Source organism: Pelophylax lessonae (assembly GCF_965119305.1).
Source record: "Pelophylax lessonae genome assembly, chromosome: 2".
In the NCBI taxonomy this organism is placed as follows: Eukaryota; Metazoa; Chordata; class Amphibia; order Anura; family Ranidae; genus Pelophylax; species Pelophylax lessonae.
In genome coordinates this window covers 442,165,061-442,190,193 of record NC_138769.1, presented here as the reverse complement: position 1 = coordinate 442,190,193, position 25,133 = coordinate 442,165,061, and the positions used below count along the sequence as shown (strand labels likewise).

The following is a 25,133-nucleotide window of genomic DNA, read 5'->3' as shown; positions in this document are numbered from 1 at the left end:
TACCCTCAAGTTGTAAAGCACTGCATAAACTATCAGCACTATATAAATCCTATATTATAATAATAATATTTAGATAACATTGGCACTGATAGTCTGACAATTCAGGCAAAGGAGCAGGGAAAATGTACCACATACACATTACTGCTGAGCAAATAAAGAGACCAAGAGCATTACAACAAAAGACCCTCTGATCCCTTTAACAAACTTCATTCTTATCTGTACTGTAGCTTGTATAGAAGACATGAGCACAAACCTAATTGACACTACTAGAGCTGAACACTGACCACAGCAACAGATCAGTGCATGCTTTCCTCCAATCAGCTTTTAAGAGTGTGCAGATGATGCTTCCCATTCTGGCTTTAGATAAACCACAGTGCAAAGTCTGGAATCCACACACTTTCACTGTACTAACTGAGAGAAGAGCTGAATGCAGCAGCTCTACAACAGCTGCTTGTCAGTTTCATCACTGCCTGCAGGAAAAAATACAGAATATGTAAATGGGTGATGCCTAAATAATGCATCCCAGACAGCCTCACATTGTTGCTAGGGTGCAGAAAGGGTTCATTTCATTCTTTTCAAGTGACGGAGCATGTTCTACTGTCCGCTGCGTTCCCTGAACGATCTGGCTCACTTGGAGAAGACTTGGAGTTATCTCAGCTTTTTCTGTAAGTAAGCACAAACTCTATCACAAATGTACTGTTGTTACTTAATTGAATTTTTTACGTTGTTGTTCCACATCCCTAAATCTATTGATCATTAGCGCCACTGGTATTAAAAGGGTCAAGGGTGATGCTGCATAGGCTGTGTCTATAAACAATTACAGGAGGAGTCAATGGATTATTGACATTATAAATATTAGAAATGGCTGTCCAAACACAAACCTGGGTTCATTTATGATACCCCTTTACATCCCCTTTTGTTACAGTTTTTATAGTTTTTTTTTTTTAGATTACTTTCTCACTGACTTTGTTTTACTTATTTTTTTACTTTGTACTAATTTCATTTATTTAATATATATATATATATATATATATATATATATATATATATATATATATATATATAATATATATACCGTATGTGTGTAACTAATTAAAAAAAAAATTGATAGAAGTGTATAAAAATTCAAAATCACATTGATTTTCAGAATTATGGCTAGTAATGCTACAGGTTAATTGATTGTATATAGTTCTGGAAAGCAGCTCCTGTACATTTACTGCCTGCAAGACATCTTTCTGCAGGTATGATGAGTTAGCAGTGTCTTGTCTCCTTCCTCAGTGGTTGTGTGAAGGAGCTTGCAGAAACTATTCAGCACTTTTCTCAACATTTCACTTATGTTCAAATTTTCCCCCATTAAAGGACAAGCCTGTGCAAAAATTACACTTATGCATTGACACTGTTGGGTTATATCATCCACAAATTTCATATATCTTTCATAACTCCAGTGGTTATATCTTACCACTTGATCTCCATCCCACCTGTAGAGTTTTCTTTTATCTGCAGCGTGGTGAGTCTCATTCTAATTGCTGTAGTCTGCATAACCTAAAATCAACCACAGACCCAATAACTAAAATATCAGTTTGAAATAGAATAACACATTCATTTTGACATGTTTGGTAATCTGTGTTTTTTTTTTCCATCCTCTTTGGGACGGGGTTTTGGATTTGCAATAAGGGAACTATGAAAAACATTTTAAAATATTTAGCAATTGTGCATTTCAAATTGGTATAACAATTAACAAAGCTTTATGATTATCAAGGGTCATATTTTATTCTACCTTTATTAACTTAATATAACATTTTATTTCAGATAGAACAGAAAGATTTGGTAAATAAATAATAGTATAAGACTACTTAAAAAGTTTTTTTTTTTTCAAATATAAATTTAAATCACCTGAGTGTGGCGCCTCTCTGGTATCAATCCATCCCTGAAATAAAACTAGTACTCATACAGGTGCTTCAAGAATACTTAAAAAACCAAGCACAGTGAAACCAGGTTTTATGGAATCTATACAGACAATAGCCTTTTAATGATAGAAGGAAGCAGAATGTCAATTCTGGTGGCAAGTATGAAATTGGAAATCTTCTGGTTAGTTAAGGGAAGGACATTCTATTTATCCGTAGTGTGTCAGAACAATCGGATGGTGTATTTGTTGCAAAAGTAAAGATCTTGCAATGTGACCACATAGTAAAACATGCTATATTCAAATAATAATCAGAGCTGACTTACATTGTTGCAATTAGTGCTTCTTTATATGTTAGCACTATTCGATTATCTTTACACTGCAGAGAGAAAGATAAGGTCTTAATTTGATCCTACCTTCAATACACCTGAAGTATCAGGAAACTTTATATATGTGAAGCTCAATTTATAAAGCATTGACACAAGGATAAGGCTACATTTGCACAGATGATTTAGCCCTGTGCGAATTTCAGTGGCAGGGATCTTCTAATTCCTGCTGATGTTGTGATCTGCTAGCTGCGTCCGCCAATCCCATTCACTATAATGAAAGGTTGTTGGTGGGTCAAAGTTTTTCGTAGCTGTCCGCACAGCCAGTGGTTACTTGTCGTGATTGCTGCTGGATGCACTTTGTGTGCCTCCAGCAGCAATCACTGCAGCTAATCGCTGGCTCTGTGGAAAATGTGAATAGCTGGGGACGCCAGTGACCTGTCATTATAGTCTTATGTGAAAGTGAGCAGAAAACTGTACTTATGCAACAAATAATTCTGAAAGAATAAACAGAAAACACACTATATGATATTTTTCATAGTCACAAATCATGTAAATCACCTGTGCTGTGCTAATCAAGAACATGAATCAATACATTTCAGTAATTGTCAAAAAATTAAAAAAGAGACAATAAAATTGTAGCACTACAACCAAGGGAGCTGCTGAAGATGGGTTCCCCTGGGTTACCATTAGCAACAGTAGAACATTCAGACATGTTTCCAAGTGGTTTTACCTCAGTCCAGTCCAGTTTCTTTGGTTTTTAGATTTTTTTTAGGAACTTGGATAGGAGAAGGGATGAGTGGGATACTCCAACAGAAATAAACTATGCACAACAAGCAGGGACGATCTGATAAATGCTGATTAACGCTGGTTAAATGCTGATTAACGTTGTTTGAGCTAGTCACGGCTGGGCCGCTTACTGTATTTCACCTTTGACTGTGAAAGAGTCCTATTAGCTTCCTAAGGCACTCCTTTCCTGAGGTAACTGACTTTAATAGCAGACTGCACTGCTGAGCAACTTCAGGGCCCTTCCTGGCGACCCCTTTAACCCCTAATATTCAGGGCTTCCCAACTTGGCACCCCCTTTACTATAACACACTGGGAAGCTGGCTCCTTGATCCCCTTGACCCTTTCTGGAGTGGTCCCCTCTCTTAGGCAGACCCCTGGGCAGGTGCTTGAGTACTCACAATACAGTTTTTCCAGAAGAATCCTGCCCAGCAGCTCCACTTGGTCAGCACACAGCACAGCTCAACCCCTGGTCCCTAGGCCGACTGCCTGGACCACCTTCCTCAGCAACAGGAGGAGAGACAACCATCACCCTCCTCCTGGGACCTGGCTTCCCGCCCAAAGCCCCCCTGTCACATGCTCCCCTCAGATTTATTCCCAATCCCAGGATGCATTGCAGCAATGCCTACCCACTGGGACAGTCATAAACCCTGGTGTGCTATTGGCTAGGTTCCCTCCACTGCCCAACAATTTCCCTCTTTGGATACAGTGGGGAGACTCCCCAGGCTCAACAAAACACACCTGGAAACATGTGACAGGCTAACTAACAGATTAGACCCTCCTGACAAGCAGAACAGGGTCACGAATATATTTTACCTAGCAACTACTTAGATGGGTGCTTCAAAATAAAAATCCACAGTGTATGACAAAGTGAAACTCTTCCACCCAGGGGTCTTGGAATAAGAATCATGACAGACCAGGGACCTCCACCAGATGGACAAAAAACAGGCTTTCCAAATGAATATGACTACCTAATAATAAAAAAGTCATAAAAGGCAAGTGATATCTCCACACCAGCCACAACCCCCAGCTCCTCCTCAGAGTCAACATAGCCCGGTTGCTCATATAGTGCCGCCACCAGCCACATATGCTCAAAAAGAAAAACAAGAATAGACCATTATAGTGAACGGTATTGGCGGCTGCAGCTAGCCGCTTATATCAGAATATTTCTGCTGCTGCAATTTGCATAAGGCCAAATCGCCCATGTGAATAAAGCCTAGGGATCTTTATTTTAGCGCCGTGACTGCAGGTTTCAAATCTCATTGGACTAACATAAAAATAGCTGTTACTGTTTAACAAACCAGGATAAGAATTTTTTTTTTCTCAATTTGTGAATTAAAGCATTCTTTTTTTAAAATCAGCACAAGAGATAGTACTCACATTCACTGAGAAGTGTCCCTTGAGCTGATGGCTGCTGCCTTAGTTGAAATCTGAAGTCCTCTGCACCCCCATAACCCCGCAGCCACTGGGCCTGTCATAGACACTGGTCAAGAGTTTTGACTCCTTTTTCATTTATGGAAACTGTACTATAGCTTCCATCAATGAAAAGCACTTTATGAATGGAGAAGGCAGACCTTTTATTCATCCATCCATCCTCCATTCATATAGCAGGCTTGCTTCAGTGCCACCTTTGGATGATTGGAGAAATTCTTACTAGAAACCATTCACAACTCCAAATGTAGTAAAAAGACTATATAGACAGTTAGATATTTTGAAGCACTTATTGAATTGCTACTACAAATGTGTAGTTGTTATTAAAATTACAGAATCAATCTTTTCCAGTAAAAACTGCAAAGTAAAAAGTGCAGTTAACATACCACACAATCAAGCAATCTTGTACTCATCTGATTCCTACAATGCAAATTCTCATTGTCAATATTTCTGTCTTCTTGTCACTGCCTCCAGGGGTTCTGCCCCTATCAGGATAACCTTGGTTTCCCCCACCAGTTCTGTTTGTACATATGCAATTTGAATAATCAGTGTTAATTAGACATTTAGTATTGCAGAACCCCATATAGCCATGCTTATTGCAGCAATTGCTGCTCTAAAAATGATGGCAATCAGCTAATGATGGAGTTCAAATTGAATTTAAAACCCCTACATATTGCCAGAAAGCAGCCATTAACAACACTGTAAGCTAAATGAATAAACTAATGAGGATAAACTGCCCTACTTGTGTTATGGAAGGATCAAAAACTTCAAGGTTTGCATCTCTATAACTGTGAAGTTTTAGAGACGGGTAATAAACCCAAAGGTAAATTAGCTAGACTTCATGAATTCCCGTTTAACTTTTATTGCCTTGACTTACAAATCAAGGACTAATTTGGTTTTTAAAAGTTAATTTACCTCTAATATGAAAGGAGGATTTTTTTAGGTAATTTAAATATTTTAAACTTGCTTGCTTCAGATCTTTTTTTGCAGAGTACAATTGGCTTGCAAACAACATAGCATAACACAGTTCTGAAGTTAATTTATAACCTGCAGCATAAATTACACATATAAAAGGAAACTAATAAATTAATTACAGTATCTTCCACTGATTATAAAAATAATGCACACAGAACTAAAAAAAAAAAACAAAACACACCTGCCTTTTTAAACTGAAAACAGTCATTGATAAACTGACCATACATAGGGCTTGACCTGCCCCTGATAAATCGGCCAAACTTTGAGCCATGGGTGGCCCTGTTAGCACCATTCTGCCTGACATCTGAACATTTAATCTGAAAAATGAAGGAGCTAGGTGAAAAATTATCAGTGAACATTGGCTGCATCAAATCCAATGTAGTCACTGTTTGGGTATTCTGACAGCTGCAGGAGCAGAATGTCAGAATAAAATAGGTAAAGAGGGAGATTATTCAATCCACATTGTTCATGCTTGCCAACTGTTCCATTCTAATTTCTCCTGTGTGTAAAAAGTCTGTGTATGGGAGAACCTGACCATAAAATTGCGATGGCTGGTGACCTGCTGCTGTATATTCAGGCTGTCCGTGACCGTCTCTGCCCATCATGGTTTGACCCTGCATGAAGAGGCAGAAGCTAGATCCGCTCCTCCTCCCACCCCATTCCATTTTTTAACGAAATTGAAAAGCAAGGGGGATAAAAGTCCCAAACTGCCCATTTCTTGTACCTTATAAGGGATGGAGATGCTTGCTTTACAGGGGGGTTTCTCATTCAAAGTCCCCTTTTGCCTTCACCATCCATACTAAAGGAATGGGGGTGTGTGTTTCCCAGCTGATCACTTTTAGTTTGCACCCTATGACTATTACATAGCCATTCGTTTTTCATTACCAGTCATGGATTGGAGCGGGTTGGGGGAGGATTGGGCGATCTCCAAGCCCATCTGTTTCCCATCCATCCATCAGCATTCATGTGCTTCCTTTGTGGAGACACTCAGACACTCAGGTTGAGTAGTGTTAGGAAGTGTTAGGACTGCAAGATACACAGGGTGCCTTGTTGTTGGCCTTGCAGCTTATACATGCGTTTGCAAATGTGTGTTAAGTAAACCCCTGTTTTTAACCTATATTGTTAGACAAGTTTATTTGGTTTGTGTAACGGATCTTAGTACCCCAGATGGGCACATCCGCCGGACCTGTGTCTCCTGTCCGCCAAACGCACCCACAGCCTGCGGAGAAGCCATACCCAGCCCTTAACCCCTCAATCATGAGACATCCACACAGGTGTTGAGGGTTAACCATGCAGAGCTTAAACTGTTTATTAAATTCCAAGACATACAGTTTTACACACAGTTATGGGACACTCCCCTTAGCCTTGCCAGAGGGGGGAAGGGGACACGGAACAACCAATGGGGAACTGAACATTTGTACATTGAAACAGGCTACAGATAACCTAATGAGAGTATGGTAAACAGGCAGTCTCTCAATACACACACCCCCCTGCGGAGAGATGTCTCCAGTCCAGACCATTGTCTATGTGTCATGAATCAACACAATTAGACACAGAAACAAGAGGGGGGGGATGGGGGGAGAAGGGCTGGAGCATTACATTACATTACATTAACTCAATGCCAGCATGTCCCCAGGTCTCCAGTATCTTCTGGCCCATAGTCTGTCGGTAGGAGGCTTGTGCACAGTCCCTTCCAAACACACAGTGACAGTGGGTTCTGTCACAGTTTGTTAGCAGACTGGTGGGAAAGTATACCAAACTAAGGACCCGCTGGTTTGCACACACATTCTTTTATCACCCTTGCTTTTCAATTTTGTTATATACAGGGATGAGCAGTGCTCGCAGGTGTCTCATCTAAAGTCCCAAACTGACCATTTCTCATTCCATTTTTTTGCCCTCACTGCAACCCATGGTGTGCAGTGATGTCTCTAAAATAGGGTATGTGTGGGAGGCCTATTTGAAAAAGAGCACCAGCTCTAGGCCCTGGTAAGCTGCTTGCTGCCATTGCTGATGCTGCATGGTCAGTTTAAGGTGAAGCATCTACCCCCCCCCCCCTCCCCCAAGTAAAGGGAGAATATAGCAGACATTATTAGATCCCTCTTGAGTACGTGTTCACTAAGTTCATGAACTCCAATTTATTACAACAGTATTTAACTGTTTAGGAGGGAAGTCATCCGTGTTACTACAATTTAGATATAAGCGCACTCATGAAAAGGTGAAATATTCTTTCCCATATCTTGCAATTAGCAGAAACCAGTCCTGCTGGCAGTGGACTTTATTGAGACAAATTTGTATAAAAATAACACATTTTAATTTTATTCATTAACAGAATTACGCCAGTGCTTCGATACATGATTAAAATCAATAAATTGGCATATGATACAGACATTCTACTGGGGACCATTATATAGACAACTCTTTACTGGGAAAAATTCATATGTAAAAATGGTCTGACCAGCGGATGAGAATACACACAACTCAACTTTCACACTTGGATGTTTCCCTGTAAAGAGGTGTCTATATAACAATAGTGATGGGCCGATCACCTCCCTGTTCGGTTCGCACCAAAACATCTCGAACAGGGAAAAAGTTCTACCGAACATGCGAACTCTATTAAGATCTATGGGACACGAACATGAAAAATCAAAAGTCCTCATTTTAAAGGCTTATATGCAAGTTATTGCCGTAAAAAAAGTGTATGGGGACCGGGGTACTGTCCTGGGGGACATGTACCAATGCAAAAATATGTTTTTAAAACTATTGTTTTTTTTTATAGGAGCAGTGATTTTAATAATGGTTAAAGTGAAACAATAAAAATGAAAAATTCCTTTAAATATAGTGCCTGGTGGGTCCCCTTAATGTGCCTGTAAAGTGGTGCATCTGTACGATTTATGGAGCCTGTTGCAGCAATACTGACATTTCTAAAGGAAAAAATGTAATTTAAACTTGCTCGCGGCTGTAATGTATTATCGGCTCCAGGCAATACAGATAAAAAAAATTTATAAAAACAGTGTGGGGTCCCCTCCAGTCAATACCAGGCCCACACCAAAACCATACCCCTCTCCTGAACCATACCAGGCTGCTTGCCCTCAACATGGGGAGGGTGCTTTGGGGTGTCCCCCAAAGCACCTTGTCCCCATGTTGATAGGGACAAGGGCCTCTTCCTGACAACCCTGGGCTGTGGTTGTGGGGGCCTGCGGGTGGGGGGCTTATCGGAATCTGGAAGCCCCTTTACCAAGGGGGCCCCCAGATATTGACCCCCCTATGTGAATGGGTATCAGGTACATTGTGATAGAAACCAAATGTTGCAGCGCTGCTCTTAATAATATAAATAATATCTATGTGCAACCTAGTGCATAGATTGTGCAAAATAAGCCAGAATTGTGCAAAATATATATCAATGTGCAAATATTGCAATACAAAACAACAATGTATTCAGTGAATTCATAAAATATAACAAATAGTCCATATAATAAAAGTGTCCATCAGGTGCAGAAAAAAGTGCTTCTGTGCTTCACTTATACACGAATTGGGGTGCTCCCCCTGTGGTTATCTACTTACCACAACTCGTTAGGAACATGTGCATTCAGTATGAATCCTGTAGTGTAGTCACAGCCTCTTTCTGATAGCCTGGGATCCACAATTCAAATGGTGAAGTACGTTAATTTAAATTTTTTTTTTATTGATATATAAACTTACTTACAAATGTAACTAGTATTAAGGCAGATAGACCATGGCTCGGTGGTTTGCTGCTCCCGCAGCGTGCGCTTCACCGGCCGCAAGCAGCGAACCACTGAGCCGTGGTCTATCTGCCTTAATACTAGTTACATTTGTAAGTAAGTTTCCATATCAATAAAAAATTTTTAAATGAACGTACTTCCCCATGGATGGCCTTTTATTCTTTATGAGGGGACTCTGAATTTAAGAAGAACCATCACATAGGATCTCATCTCTCCCATTTGATTGTGGATCCCAGGCTATCAGAAAGAGGCTGTGACTACACTACAGGATTCATACTGAATGCACATGTTCCTAACGAGTTGTGGTAAGTAGATAACCACAGGGGGAGCACCCCAATTCGTGTATAAGTGAAGCACAGAAGCACTTTTTTCTGCACCTGATGCCTATAAAACAGCTGTCAAAGCTCAAAAGCGTAAAGGCAGAAGCGTCTTTGAATTTTTTTTCTATTTTTCGGGTGTTGCGAGCGTCGTGATTGATGATGGATTTACATCGAGGGACACTATTTTTTATTTTTAGCTTTTAATAAAGGATTTGTCAAAAACTGTCTTTTGTGTTTATAATTTTTTTGTAAACTTTTTTGGTGAATGGGTAGGAGTAAGATGTACCCTATACCCATTCACATATGGGGGGTGGGATCTGGGGGCCCCCTTGTTAACCGGTTGCCGACCGCCGCACGACTATATACTGCGGCGGTCAGCCCCGGCCAGGCAGAGTGACGTATCGGTACGTCACTCGCCTGTCACTGACTTGCGAGCCTATCGCGGGCGGGCGCGCGCCCGCCGCGGCTCGTTCACAGGCAAGTCAGTGCGTGTGACCGGCGGACTCGATGTCCGCCAGTCACACTGCGATCGCTCCTGTGAAGGGAGAAAGACAGAGCAGCTTGTGTAAACAAGCTGCCTGTCAGTTCTCCCTGTGTAAAAGTAAAGATCTGTCCGTTCTACTATGTAGAACGGTTGATCTTTGCTTTTACACCAATAGGAATGTCCCTACACAGTAGAAAGCACGCCCCTAGGACACACTTAACCCCTCCCTGTCCAATAAAGTTAACCCCTTCCCTGCCAGTGTCATTTTTGCAGTAACAGTGCATATGTATAGCACTGATTACTGCAGTAATGTCACTGGTAACCCCAAAAGTGTCAAAAATGTCAGTCAAGGGTCCGATCTGTCCGCCGCAATGTCGCAGTACCGAAAAAAAAATCGCAGATCGCCGCCATTACGCGTTAAAAAAAAAAACACCAAAAATGACAAAAATCTTTCTCTTTGTTAGTAAACGCGATAACTTTTGCGCAAACCAATCAAAATACGCTTTTTGCGATTTTTTTTACCAAACATAGGTAGCATAAAACAAATTGGCCGAAAAATGTTAAAAAATTTTGATTTTTACTTTTTTTTTTGGGGAATTTCATATAAAAAAATGTGAAAAATATTGTTATTTTTGCAAAATTTACGCTCTTTTTTTGTTTATAGCGCGTGATCAAAAAATCGCACAGGTGATCAAATACCACCAAAAGAAAGCTCTGTTTGTGGGAAAAAAAGGACGTCAAATTCGTTTAGGTACAGCGTCGCACGACCGCGCAATTGTCCGTTAAAGTCACGCAGTAAAAAATCGCAAAAAAACCCCTGGTCCTTTAGCAGCCAAATCCTCCGGGGCTTAAGTGGTTAAAGGGGGCTTCCAGATTCCGAAACGGCCCCCCCACCAGCAGACCCCCACAACAGCCCAGTGTTGTTGGGAAGAGGCCCTTGTCCCCATTAACATAGGGACAAGGTGCTTTGGAGGGGCACCCCAAAACACCCTCCCTATGTTGAGGGCAAGCATCCTGGCATGGTTCAGCAGGAGGTGGGGGCGTACGCTCCTTTGGTGCAGAGTTCCCCTTAAAATCTATACAAGACCCAAAAGGGCCTGATATAGATTGGGGGGGGGGATCCCGTGCCGCTTTTTTTTTTTAATTCTGTAATAGGGTTCTCCTTAACCACTTAAATATAGGGCACTTTCACCCCCCTTCCTGCCTAGACCAATTTTAAGCTTTCAGTGCTCATTGGCATCTATGCAAAATATTGGTCAGCTTAACATGGGACTGCTCCCTGTCTTTATCATTGGAGTCTATGGGAAATCTTGGCCAGCTTTGCATGGCACTGCTCACAAACTCTAAGTGACAGGGGCACAAAACTTGGGGAGCACTGAGAGGGGACCCAGGACTACAACATATCTATACATTTTAAAAGTGGGGTTTAACCTGTACACTACACTGACTGCACTAAACTAACTCAACACACTATCCACTAACTACCTGCCTAACCTCTATTATCACACACTATACATGGCTGCTGTGTAAACAGCAGCCTTCTATAGTGTGGGGCATGGACTTGGCCCCTGAGCCATGATTGGCTAAAGGCACCCTGCCTTTGGCCAATCATGGCTCTGACAGGACATTGTGCTGTGATTGGCCAAAGCATACAGGTCAGGTGCATGCTTTGGCCAATCACAAGCACTTAATGCACTGCCAAGCTCCCTGGGTGTTCGTGTGCTCGGCGAACACACAAACACCCGATGTTCGAGACGAACTTACGTTTGACACGAACATCCAGCCCATCTCTATATAACAGTCCCTAGTAGGATGTCTGTATCACATGCAAATTTTTTTATTTTAATCATGTATTGATGCATTGGCGTCATTTGTAAATGTTTAATAAGGAAATGTGATGTTTTTAAACAAATTTGTGTCATGTGGGTGCTAATAAAGTCCACCACCAGCAGGACTGGTTCCTGCTAATTTCAAGATATGCTATAAAAATTGGGACGTGGCACGGTTAAAGGTCTTTCCATTTCTCTTTCCCAGTATGTCTATAATATAGGGTTATTAACATTTATAAGTCATTATACAGTAAAGAAACTGTATGCAGTAGCGGGATTTTCTGCCCTCATTTAGCAAGAATATAGACAAAAGGAGTCAAATAAATATCTGCATGCTCTAGAAGTGTTTATACTGAAATGTTGTGCAAATATTTAAACTGCCTGAACAGGATATACTGTATTGTGCATTTCCTTCTTATGAATTGTATTGTCTTTCCTTCAGGAAGCAATTGTTAATTTTTGTTACCTAACTGTATGCACAATCTATTGTGTGTGTACATGACAGAGATTCATGTTCTTCATTTTGTTTCCTCTTATAGCATACAAAACATTTTGCCAAGTTACTGAACAGTTGTGTATTCTAAACAAGTTTGAAAAGAACATTTTCCATCTGGTGTGATAAATAAATGAGTTTATTTGATTGACTGAACTGTCACCGGCTCTACAATGCAAAGCCAAATACGGCATTGCTAAATCATAATCAGTATGTAACAACGTTATTAATCACAAGTATGTTGACATCAGTTGTCATCAAAGTTGTTTTGCAAACCATTTGTTTAAAAGTGTGTTATGAAAAGTCTAAAATTATGAAGTTTGCAGAGTGATTATTAGAATAATACATAAAAGTGCATTAAACATATGTGTAGCACCCTCCTAGTTAGGTGCTAGTCAGGGAGTGTAGTTTTGGCTCTGTCTGCTTATCAGAAGAGCAGCAGGCAGAACATATGTGCACTCTGCTTATTAGGGAGCAGGATTTGTAGTCAGGTCTGCTCAGTGTGCCCAGTGTGTATTCATTTGGTCTTAGGGAGTGTCCTCAGCTGATCCAATGGGGAGGCACATTGGATGCTGAAGGAAACCTGACCAATGGTACACAGGTTTTTGGTACTGTCCCAGAGGGTTGGCACAGACAGTGGTGCATTATAGGACAGGGTATAAAAAGCCAGGGGCACATGAGGTAGAGGTCTTTGGTGGGAAGCAGAGTCCCAGAAGGAGGGTGGCTGCTGCCTCCTCTTCTGCAATGGTTGATGGTGGTCCCAGGCAGTCGGCCTGGTGTATCAGTGATGTGAGGCTGAATCCAGAGGTCCAGAAAAACTGACTGAGTAGTTGGGGCACAGCAAGACTCTGGAAAAACAGTATTGTGAGTACAGAGGATCTGGCCCAGGGGTCTGTCCAGGAAGGGGACCCCTCCGGAGTGTAGACTCAGTGGACGGGTGTGAGCTAGCCCAGAGAGAAAGGGGGTACTAGGGGAGTACTCTGAAAAGAAATACCTTAGAAACACTTATCTCATCTTCATTCAAGTGGCAGGATGAAGCAGCGGCCTTGCCGCATTCTCAAGTTAAGAGTCCTCAGCATTGTGAATTGTTAACAGTTGGAGTATCCCACTCATCCCTTCTCCTATCCCAATTTAAATAAAACCACAAAAACAACATCCCCTTTGACTGAGCCAAGAACTTAAAGTGTTAAGTTTTCTGCAAGCAGTTGCTGCGGGTAACCCAGGGGAATCCTTAAAGTGTAATCTTCAGCAGTCCCCTAGGGGGCAGTGCTACATATGCTATTTTTATTCAATACTACAATTTAACATCTGCAAACAGTCTATTATAGGAATTAAATGAGGAAGTATGGCCAAAGCTATTTTTGCCGATACTTCTTCTGTGAATCACAGAAGTGCATTTAGTTCTGCACTCCTGTGACTCAGATTCAGCCTACAGTGGGCTTAAATCGTAACTCTACTTTTGTTGCGAAAAAGAAATTCCCCTCTGGGCGATCTCTGTACATTGCAAGGATGTTAACAAACTTTGATGCAGATTCCTACAATTTGTTATTCTGAATAAATCATTGTTTGTTCCTCTGTGCTGAGTGGGTCAAATGGGAGTGGTTTCATAATTATCTATCAGCTGTGGCAGCTTCAGGGCTCTAATGAGGAAAGCTGCTAGGCCTGCATCCCTTTAGATGTGTTCCTATTGGGAGGTTCTCACCAAAAATGACATTTTTGTTGCAGGGGATGCCAGAAATCTGACTTGTGCCTTAGGCAGACTTCTGGGAAAATTGTTGAGCCAATCACACAAGCAGGAAATTATGTTTCTGGGGTGTACCAGCATTACATTCTGTGTACAGAACAGTTCCAGGTAGCCATATTGCATTGCATATTTAGAAAATTAATACAGCTGCAGATTGAAACAGAAAGGTAATTTTGAATAACATTCAATTACCATATGATTTGTGTTGCAATTGTATACGCTATATTGTTTTTTTCTTTATTTGCTATATTTTTTCTCCATGAAAGTGGAATTACCCTTTAAGTTCACTGTCGGCTGACGTCACTCAGCTGGTCTAGGCTCTGCAGCGATCCTGACAATAATGTCGGGATCCATCCAGATGCCTGACCAGCAGCTGGCTCAGCCACTCAATGTACTGCTGAGAGCCTGAGCCAGCCGTCTCCCCCCATCCCCACTGCCCGCACTCCAGTGAGCCCTGGATTGGCAGAGCAGAGAGCTGATGACTGACATTCACCAGCCTCTGCTAAGGGATAACTGAGTGTTCAGTGGTGACTGCAGACACATAGGTTAGTATGAATGCTTTTTTTTTTTAAATCTCACACTTCTTTTTGAGGGAGATCTATGGTCACAGCATCCACTTTTATTTTTAATATCAGCATGGTAAAAGTAAACTAAATAATAGTTAGATTTGACAATCCAGTTAACACTTACTTGAAAAATCAAATTTTATGTTTAAGTGCTGCCCGTCTGCTAGCAATCTCTTTCCTCAACTACCTGGATTCCCTACATACTTTGCAGCTTCTTCTCTGCTGTTTACTTTTTATTTCAAAGGACTACACTTGCCATGATAACTTTCTGCCTGCAAGCAGTGATTCCTGTACTAACTCTGCCTCCTGAAACTCCTCCATTCAGCACTTCTGTAGTTCAGAAGACAGGCTCTGTGAAATGTGTGACACAGCAATGCCTACTAACAGGGTATAGTGAATATCTTTCATAGACCTCATGGGAGTAAGGCTCTATGCACACAGGGCATCAGAAAAAACAAGCTGCAGAGTCACTTCTAACGCCAGAAAAAAGCAGCTGTAAAAACGTGCTTTCAGTAGCTTTTTCCATTGGCGTTATTGCACGTTTGGCCACGTTGCTTTTAGCAGCGTTTTTTCTGCCTCCATTCAAAATCAATGGTTCCTTATGGGAGCCTATTGATTTAAATGGAAGGTGCATCGCAAGTCGGATCAGGATGATCAGGATGATCCGACTTACGGTGCGGCTTGTGCTGTGAGAATCTTGAGGGGGAACTCGTCCCCTCCCCTTTCCTGGCCTGCCGGGCTGCATGCACAGATAAGGGTCTGGTATGGATTTTGGGGGGGGGGGGGGATCCCAAGCCATTTTTTTTACCTTTTTGGCATGGAGTTCCCCCTCAAGATTCTCACAGCGCAAGTCGCACTGCAAGTCGGATCATCCTGATCCGACTTGCGATGCGCCTTTCATTCAAATCAATAGGCCCACATAGGGAACCACTGATTTTGAATGGAAAAGAAAAAACGTATAACGTGGCTTAATGCTGTATAAGCAACATTATTCAGCCTTTAGCAGCGTCAGACGTTTTTACAGCTTGATGCTGCAGCTCCAGAATGCACTGGTCCTGGATTTTTTTTACAGCTATTAAACGCCTATGCCACTTGGTGCTCCTAAAAGCTCTATGTGTGCATGAGGCCATAGAATAACATGGATGGGCGTTTTGAAGCTGCAAAAAAAAAAAACATCTGACGCTGCAAAAACGCCCTGTGACAGAGGCGTAACTAGATTTCTCAGGGCCCCGGTGCAAAAAATCATGAAGGCCCCCCCCCCGAAAAAGCATGTTTTTGACACTTTTTTTTTTAAAATCTGACCTGGGGAATGGGATCAGTGGCAGGGCTGGTGGGGAGAGCGGGAATGGCATCAGTAATAGTTCTGGTGGGGAGAGGGGTAATGGGATCAGTGACAATGCTGGTTGGGAGAGGAAGAATGGGATCAATAATAGTTCTGGTGGGGAGAGGGGGGAATGGGATCAATGATAGTTCTGGTGGGGAGAGGGGGGAATGGGATCAGCAGCAGGGCTGGTGAAGAGGGGAATGGGATCAGTAATAGTGCAGCACGGCAATGATGGTGAGGAGGGTGGGAGAAGTGGCGGTGGTGGGGTGGAATCAGTGGCGGCGGTGGTGGGGAGGGAAGTGGGATCAGAGGCGGCGATGGTGGGGAGGGGGCTGGAATCAGTGGCAGCAATGGTGGTGAGGGGGGGGGGAATCAGTGGCGGTGGTGGTGGTGGGGGAATCAGTGGCGGCGGCAGTGGTGGGGAGGGAGGGGGAATCAGTTGCGGCGGCAGTGGTGGGAAGGGGGGGTGGGATCAGTGGCTGTCGGCGGTGGTGGGTAGGGGGGTTGTTATTAGTAGCGGCGGTGGTGGGGAGGGGGGTGGGATCAGAGGCGGTAATGGTGGGGAGGGGCTTGGGATCAGTGGCGGCAATGGTGGTGAGGGGGGTGGGAATCAGTGGCGGCAATGGTGGCGAGGAGGGTGGGATCAGTGGCGGTAATGGTGGGGAGAGGCAAGGGATCAGTGGTGGCAATGGTGGGAAGGGGGGTGGGATCAGTGGCAGCGGTGGTGGGGAGGGGGGTGTGATCAGAGGTGGTGATGGTGGTGAAGGGGGGTGAGATTAGTGGCGGCGATGGTGAGGGGGGTGGCATCAGTGGCGGTGGTAGGGGGGGGTAGATGGTGGGGTGGGATCAATGGCGGTGGGGAGGGGGGTGATGGTTAGGAGGGGGGGTGATGGTTGGGAGGGGGGTTGGGATCAATGGCAGTGGTGAAGGGGCGATGGTGGAGAGGGATCAGTGGGGGCGATGGGAGGGGGGGTGGAGGAGGGGTGGGATGTGGTGTCATCCTCCCCCACCACCATCACCTCTGTCTTACTGATCCCATCCCCCCACCACCGCAGATCTCATCCCTACACCCCCCACCCCCAACACCTCTGTTATAGATAGGGATGAGATCTGTTCTGTGCCATGGGATCATTAAGAGGCAGCAAGCCAGAAAGGGTGGAGTTTGGGACCATCATTCTTCAAGACAAGTTCACTTACATAGCAGTCGGTCAGAGTCAGACGATTCCCCCTCACTCAGCAACTCCACTCTAGCCAGGCAGGCACGCTTCTAGCAGCATGTGGTCTCTTCAGAGAGGGGAGAACTCCTTCCCCTGCACTCTATTGGTGTCAGCTGACTTTCTTTCAGCGTCCCCCCCCTGCCTCACTGCATCAGCCTTCTCTGTTTATTGGAGGATCAGCAGGGCTGAGGGCGGTGCAGGCAGCAGCAGACTGCTTTTCAGAAGACTTAGCCCAGCCAGCCTCCTCCTAGCAACCGGCCGCTGTGGACACCTCCCCCCCGCGCAGTGCGGCACAACGATCGGGGAGGGCAGCCAGTTACAGTAGCCACTAGCCAGAACAGTCAGGTGGACGGCCGGGCCCCCTCATGCCGTGGCCGCGGTAAGAGAACGGGGGCTGGCGGGCCCCCCCTCAGGTGACGGAACTCCAGGGCCCGGTCGCAAGCGCGACTGCTGCGACCCTGATAGTTCTGCTACTGCCCTGTGAGCAAGGGGCTTTAATGTGTGGGTTTATTTGAAACAAGTTAATACATTTCGAGATCATTTCAAATAATAGGAGTAGGCTAGAAATAATTAAAATACAAAGTGGAAATGAATATATGATTTTACATTTGACCATATGAAAACTGAACAAAAGGAAAAACCACTAGGTCAGACTTTAAAGGCAAGTTGGACTACAATTCTTTTTATATAAAAAGCATCTTTTATTTATACACAACAATAAAAATTGAAATTTGTACATAGAAAAAATGTAGCTAGAAAATATATGTTCATATGTATCACAAAATCGGGTCATAACAGACCCAATACTTTACAAAATTTGTAATTGTTCCGTGAGGTAAGTGAACCCCAGTGCACACATATGATTTTTAGTTACATTTTTCTATGTACAAATTTCTATTTTTATTGTGTATAAATAAAAGATGTTTTTTATATAAAAAGAATTGTAGTCCAACTTGCCTTTCACCACTTGCCAACCGCCCGCCGCAGATTTACTGCGGCAGGCTGGCTCCGCTGCGCGAAATGACGTAGCTGTACGTCGGTCACGCGTGTGGTGCTGTGGGGCGAGCGAGTGCCGGCAGCGGCGCCGTCCCGCCCACACTAGCCATGGGACCGGTGGCCTCAATTACCGCCAAGCACCCAAGATTGCTCCCCACTGAGAAAGAAGGACGGTCAGCTGTTGTAAACATGGCTGACCGTTCTTCTCTCTGAAATGATCACAGAGCACTTGGGAGCCTTCTACAGTGCCTTGCGAAAGTATTCGGCCCCCTTGAACTTTTGGACCTTTTGCCACATTTCAGGCTTCAAACATAAAGATATAAAACTGTAATTTTTTTTGTGAAGAATCAACAACAAGTGGGACACAATCATGAAGTGGAACAAAATTTATTGGATATTTCAAACTTTTTTAACAAATAAAAAATTGGACGTGCAAAATTATTCAGCCCTCTTAAGTTAATACTTTGTAGTGCCACTTTTTGCTGCGATTACAGCTGTAAGTCGCTTGGGGTATGTCTCTATCAGTTTTGCACATCGAGAGACTGAAATTTTTGCCCATTCCTCCTTGCAAAACATCTCGAGCTCAGTTAGGTTGGATGAAGAGCGTTTGTGAACAGCAGTTTTCAGTTCTTTCCACAGATTCTCGATTGGATTCAGGTCTGGACTTTGACTTGGCCATTCTAACAACTGGATATGTTTATTTGTTAACCATTCCATTGTAGATTTTGCTTTATGTTTTGGGTCATTGTCTTGTTGGAAGACAAATCTCCGTCCCAGTCTCAGGTCTTTTGCAGACTCCATCAGGTTTTCTTCCAGAATGGTCCTGTATTTGGCTCCATCCATCTTCCCATCAATTTTAACCATCTTCCCTGTCCCTGCTGAAGAAAAGCAGGCCCAAACCATGATGCTGCCACCACCATGTTTGACAGTGGGGATGGTGTGTTCAGGGTGATGAGCTGTGTTGCTTTTACGCCAAACATAACGTTTTGTATTGTTGCCAAAAAGTTTGATTTTGGTTTCATCTGACCAGAGCACCTTCTTCCACATGTTTGGTGTGTCTCCCAGGTGGCTTGTGGCAAACTTTAAACGACACTTTTTATGGATATCTTTAAGAAATGGCTTTCTTCTTGCCACTTTTCCATAAAGGCCAGATTTGTGCAGTATACGACTGATTGTTGTCCTATGGACAGAGTCTCCCACCTCAGCTGTAGATCTCTGCAGTTCATCCAGAGTGGTCATGGGCCTCTTGGCTGCATCTCTGATCAGTCTTCTCCTTGTATGAGCTAAAAATTTAGAGGGACGGCCAGGTCTTCGTAGATTTGCAGTGGTCTGATACTCCTTCCATTTCAATATTTTCGCTTGCACAGTGCTCCTTGGGATGTTTAAAGCTTGGGAAATCTTTTTGTATCCAAATACGGCTTTAAACTTCTCCACAACAGTATCTTGGACCTGCCTGGTGTGTTCTTTGTTCTTCATGGTGCTCTCTGCGCTTTACACGGACCTCTGAGACTATCACAGTGCAGGTGCATTTATACAGAGATTTGATTACACACAGGTGGATTCTATTTATCATCATTAGTCATTTAGGTAAACATTGGATGATTCAGAGATCCTCACTGAACTTCTGGATAGAGTTTGCTGCACTGAAAGTAAAGGGGCTGAATAATTTTGCACGCCCAATTTTTCAGTTTTTTATTTGTTAACAAAGTTTGAAATATCCAATAAATTTCATTCCACTTCATGATTGTGTCCCACTTGTTGTTGATTCTTCACAAAAAAATTACAGTTTTATATCTTTATGTTTGAAGCCTGAAATGTGGCAAAAGGTCGAAAGGTTCAAGGGGGCCGAATACTTTCGCAAGGCACTGTATATAGGATCACAAGTCTCTGTTGTCATTTCACAAGTACATCCCCCATACAGTTAGTAAACACTCCCCTAGGCTCACATTTTTCTGTTAGATCACCACTGTTTTAACCCCTTCCTTGCCAGTGCATATTTTTTAGCACTGATTACTGTAGTAATGTCACTGGTCCCCCCAAAGTGTCAAAAATGTCAGTTAGGGGTCCGATCTGTTCGCCGCAATGTCACAGTCCCGCTAAAAACCGCAGATCACCACCATTACTAGTAAAAAAAAAAAAAAATGAATAATAAAATAAAAATAAAAATGACATAAATCTTTCCTCTAGGTTCTAGACACGATAACTTTTGCGCAAACCAATCAAAATACGCTTATTGCGATTTTTTTTTTTTTACCAAAAATATGTAGCAGAATATAAATTGGCCTAAAAGTATGAAAAAATTTGATTTTTCAATTTTTTTTAGGAATGTTATATAGCAGATAGTGACAAATATTGTTTTTTTTTTTTCAGAATTGTCGCTATTTTTTTTTTTTTATAGTGCAAAAAATAAAAATTGCACAGGGGATCAAATACCACCAAAAGAAAGCTCTATTTTAGTACAGTGTTGCACGATCATGCAATTTTAAGGTAAAGTAACGCAGTGCCGAATTGCAAAAAATGGCCTGGTCATTAAGGGGGCAAATCCTTCCGGTCCAGAACTGGTTGAAGTCCGACCTAGTGGTTTTCCTTTTCTTCTGTTTTCAAATGTATTTACGGATGTGGCAAGGGAGTGGTTCTAACAAATGTATTGACATTTTGAATATAGATACACCTTAACTTCTTGGAGTTGTCGCCTCCTGGCCCTTTAAGGGGTTTAGAATGCTGGGAGGCAGATCAGGGGTTTATGATCATGTGACCGCCATGATTGGTGAAAGCTCCTGATCACAAGCAGCGATCATGAGCTTTCCATTAGCCGCTGGTAACTGTGCCGGGCACGCTCTGTCTGAGCACAGCAGTATTTGATCGATTCACGCAAATATGCGGCAGCTCGGCGCCAAGGCCCACCCGTCAAGAGGCTGCATATTTGCATGCTGTAAAAAACATCCCACAAACCATTTCCACCCACAATGGGCAGGATAAATATGTTGTTATGAAAGTGCTTAGTGAGTTCAGGCATAAATTATTCAGCACCTAAAGTTTGGATAGGAAACTTTATACAATGAAGGAGTTTACTGTGCTTCAAAATGAAATTAAAAAGACTAAATGAGTGTGAAATCTTGAGGAATTTTAATCACATTAGGTCACAAAGCTTTTTAGTGTCTTCTAAAATATTTATAGTTTACTGCAAGATGCATACAGTCAGGTCCATAAATATTGGGACATCAACACAATTCTAATCTTTTTGGCTCTATACACCACCACAATGGATTTGAAATGAAACAACTTTCAGCTTTAATTTGAGGTTATTTACATCCAAATAAGGTGAACGGTGTAGGAATTACAACAGTTTGTATATGTGCCTCCCACTTTTTAAGGGACCAAAAGTAATGGGACAGATTAGCAATCATAGATCAAACTTTCACTTTTTAACACTTGGTTGCAAATCCTTTGCAGTCAATTACAGCCTGAAGTCTGGAAGGCATAGACATCACCGCTGGGTTTCATCCCTGGTGATGCTCTGCCAGGCCTCTACTGCAACTGTCTTCAGTTCCTGCTTGTTCTTGGGGCATTTTCCCTTCAGTTTTGTCTTCAGCAAGTGAAATGCATGCTGAATCAGATTCAGGTCAGGTGATTGACTTGGCCATTGCACTTCTTTCCCTTAAAAAACTCTTTTGTTGCTTTCGCAGTATGCTTCGGGTCATTGTCCATCTGCACTGTGAAGCGCCATCCAATGAGTTCCGAAGCATTTGGCTGAATATGAGCAGATAATATTGCCAGAAACACTTCAGAATTCATCCTGCTGCTTTTGCCAGCAGTCACATCATCAATAAATACAAGAGAACCAGTTCCATTGGCAGCCATACATGCCCACGCCCTGACTCTACCACCACCAAGCTTCACTGATGAGGTGGTATTCTTTGGATCATGAGCAGTTCCTTTCCTTCTCCATACTCTTCTCTTCCCATCACTCTGGTACAAGTTGATCTTGGTCTCATCTGTCCATAGGATGTTGTTCCAGAACTGTGAAGGCTTTTTTAGATGTTGTTTGGCAAACTCTAATCTGGCCTTCCTGTTTTTGAGGCTCACCAATGGTTTACATCTTGTGGTGAACCCTCTGTATTCCCTCTGGTGAAGTCTTCTCTTGATTGTTGATGTCAGGATCAGTGTCATTACGTGGGTCACCTGCTGGTGGCACTGTTGTTCCTGGAACTGAGGGGCGCAGTTCCAGGGCCCACCAGCGGGTGTCTCCCAGCAGCTGGACTGTTCTTTTAATTAAGCTGCACCTGAGGAGGACTGCTGAGGGAATATAAACCTGCCCTTCACTGAGGCTCAGGGCTTCAGTATTTTCTCTGCTAGCCGTGTCCCTGTCTGAGCCTGTATCCTGAAACCTGCATCCTGAAACCTGTATTCTGATCCTGAATCCTGTTCCCTGTACCCTGCTTCCTGTACCTGGCTCCCTGCTTTCCTTGTCTCCGGTCCCTGTCCTGTCCTGCTATTGTTTGCTCCATCCTTTTGTATATAGGTTCTATTGGGGTTTGTACTGTTATCATTTATATTTAGTTTACTTGTTTATGGTCACTGGTGTTGGTATTGGAGTGTGTCATTTTGCTTAATAAACTTATTTACATCTTTATCCATCTGGGTCCTGATTCCTTGGTGCAGCCAACTGATCTGATCACCCTTGCTGGATGCCTGTATGTGGTATCCCTGACAGAATACTGAAGCCACTAACGATCAGATCGGTTGCACCTGGGAATTAGGAATTTTCTGGTTGTTGCAAGATGCAGTCAGAGGAGGTCTTTTATTTTTCTTTGCTTGTAACAGAAGACAGGGAATATTGTCGCCAAATGTTGAAAACTTACACTAGCGAGCAGTTGTTGGAATGCATCCGTCTGGCCCACTCATTTGTTGACCAAGGCAGAGTTTTGTTTGGAGAGATTCAGCCACTTATTCAGCTCTGTGCAGAGTTGGCTTTATCTAATACCCCTAAGGGTGGTGATGATTATTCTCCTCCTTTTAGTGTCTCTCAGGTGGTATCTCTTGTGTGGCTCTTGGAAGATGATAAACCCTATTTTATTGAACATTATTCAGTGTATTCTCCAGAGGCCCTGTTGGATTGCATGAATGCTGTATATTCTCTAATCAGGCAAGGGGGTTGTAAATTGAGTTTTGTTCAGGCCTTACTGCAAACCTGGTCAGATCTTTCCAATTTAGCATCAGCTAACTCACACCAATTTACTTCTGCCTCTGGACACCAGTTTTCTCAAAGTTTCTCCTCTCCGTTACCCGTAGCAACCACAGCGGCAGTTAGGTATGGTTTGCTTTCTACTGCTTGTTCATATCCTGGCTTAACGAGTTGCACTTTTCCTGCATTTAACCCTGTGAAAACTTCCTCTACAACTCTGTTGCCCCTAGCAACCTCTCAGAAATTCTCCTCTGTAACTGTCTCTCCTTTTCCACCATCTCCCAATACTGCCATTTCGCTTCCATCTACTTCACAATCTATTTATAGCCCTGCAACCACTAGCAAGATTCCTGTATCTAAACCTAAAAAGAAAAGGAGATTTTTCCCAACACATACAATTATACCTGTTACCCAGCCTGCTGATCCGGTGCCTGTTTCTCAGCCTGCTGTCCCAGTGCCCGCTGTTCTGATGCCTGCTGTTCCAGTGCCCACTGATCTGGTGCCTCCTACTGAGCCTGCTGATCCAGTGCCCGCTGTTCTAAAGCCTGTTCCAGTGCCCGCTGATCCAGTGCCCACTCATCCAGTGCCTCCTACTGAGCCTGCTGATCCAGTGCCTGCTGTTCTGATGCCTGCTGATCCAGTGCCCGCTAATCTGGTGCCTTCTACTGAGCCTGTTGATCCAGTGCCCACTGATCCGGTGCCTCCTACTGAGCCTGCTGATCCAGTGCCCACTGTTCTGATGCCTGTTGTTCCAGTGCCTGCTGATCCAGTGCCCACTGATCCGGTGCCTCCTGCTGATCCAGTGCCCGTTGTTCTGATGCCTGTTGTTCCAGTGCCCGCTGATCCAGTGCCCACTGATCCGGTGCCTCCTACTGAGCCTGCTGATCCAGTGCCCACTGTTCTGATGCCTGCTGTTCCAGTGCCCGCTGATCTGGTGCCTCCTACCGAGCCCGCTGATCCAGTGCCTGCTGTTCCGATGCCCGCTGATCCAGTGCCTCCTACTGAGCCTGCTGATCCAGTGCCCACTGATCCGGTGCCTTCTACTGAGCCTGCTGATCCAGTGCCCGCTGTTCTGATGCCTGTTGTTCCAGTGCCCGCTGATCCAGTGCCCACTGATCCGGTGCCTCCTACTGAGCCTGCTGATCCAGTGCCTGCTGTTACAGTGCCCGCTGATCTGGTGCCTCCTACTGAGCCTGCTGATCCAGTGCCCACTGATCCGGTGCCTCCTACTGAGCCTGCTGATCCAGTGCCTGCTGTTCTGATGCCTGCTGTTCCAGTGCCCGCTGATCTGGTGCCTCCTACTGAGCCTGCTGGTCCAGTGCCCGCTGATCGGGTGCCTCCTACTGAGCCTGCTGATCCAGTGCCCGCAGATCCTGTGTCTCTTACTCAGCCCGCTGACCCAGTGCCAGTTGATCCCGTGCCCGCTGTTCTGGTGACCACTACCCAGTCTGCTGACCCAGTGCTTGCTGTTCCAGTGCCCGGTGACCCAGTGCCTGCTTTTCCGGTGCCTGCTGATCCGGTGTCTCTTACTCAGCCCGCTGTTCCGGTGACCACTACCGTGCCTGCTGATCCTGTGCCTGCTGATCCTGTGCCTGCTGACCCAGTGCTTGCTGTTCCAGTGCCCGCTGACCCAGTGCTTGCTGTTCCGGTGCCTGCTGACCCAGTGTTTGCTGATCCAGTGCCTGCTGAGCCACGGTCTGCCGCCCTGTTTGATGTGCCACTGTCTGTTGCCCAGCCTGGTGTGCCACTGCCGGATATCCTGCATGCCGCTGGCGCTCCCCTGCTTGATGTCCAGTTTGCCTTCAGTCCCAGTG

At 43.9% G+C, this 25,133-nt stretch overlaps 1 protein-coding gene across 1 annotated transcript in view; it reads left to right on the top strand.

Annotated features, from left to right (window-relative positions):
• Window positions 1-417: 417 nt before the first annotated feature.
• LOC309546977 (pinopsin-like) overlaps window positions 418-25,133 on the top strand; it is a 265,613-nt gene continuing 240,897 nt past the window's right edge. Inside the window, exon 1 of the mRNA XM_082246745.1 lies at window positions 418-669. The gene's annotated coding sequence lies outside the window, so the exon portion shown is untranslated. The remainder of the gene's footprint in view (window positions 670-25,133) is intronic.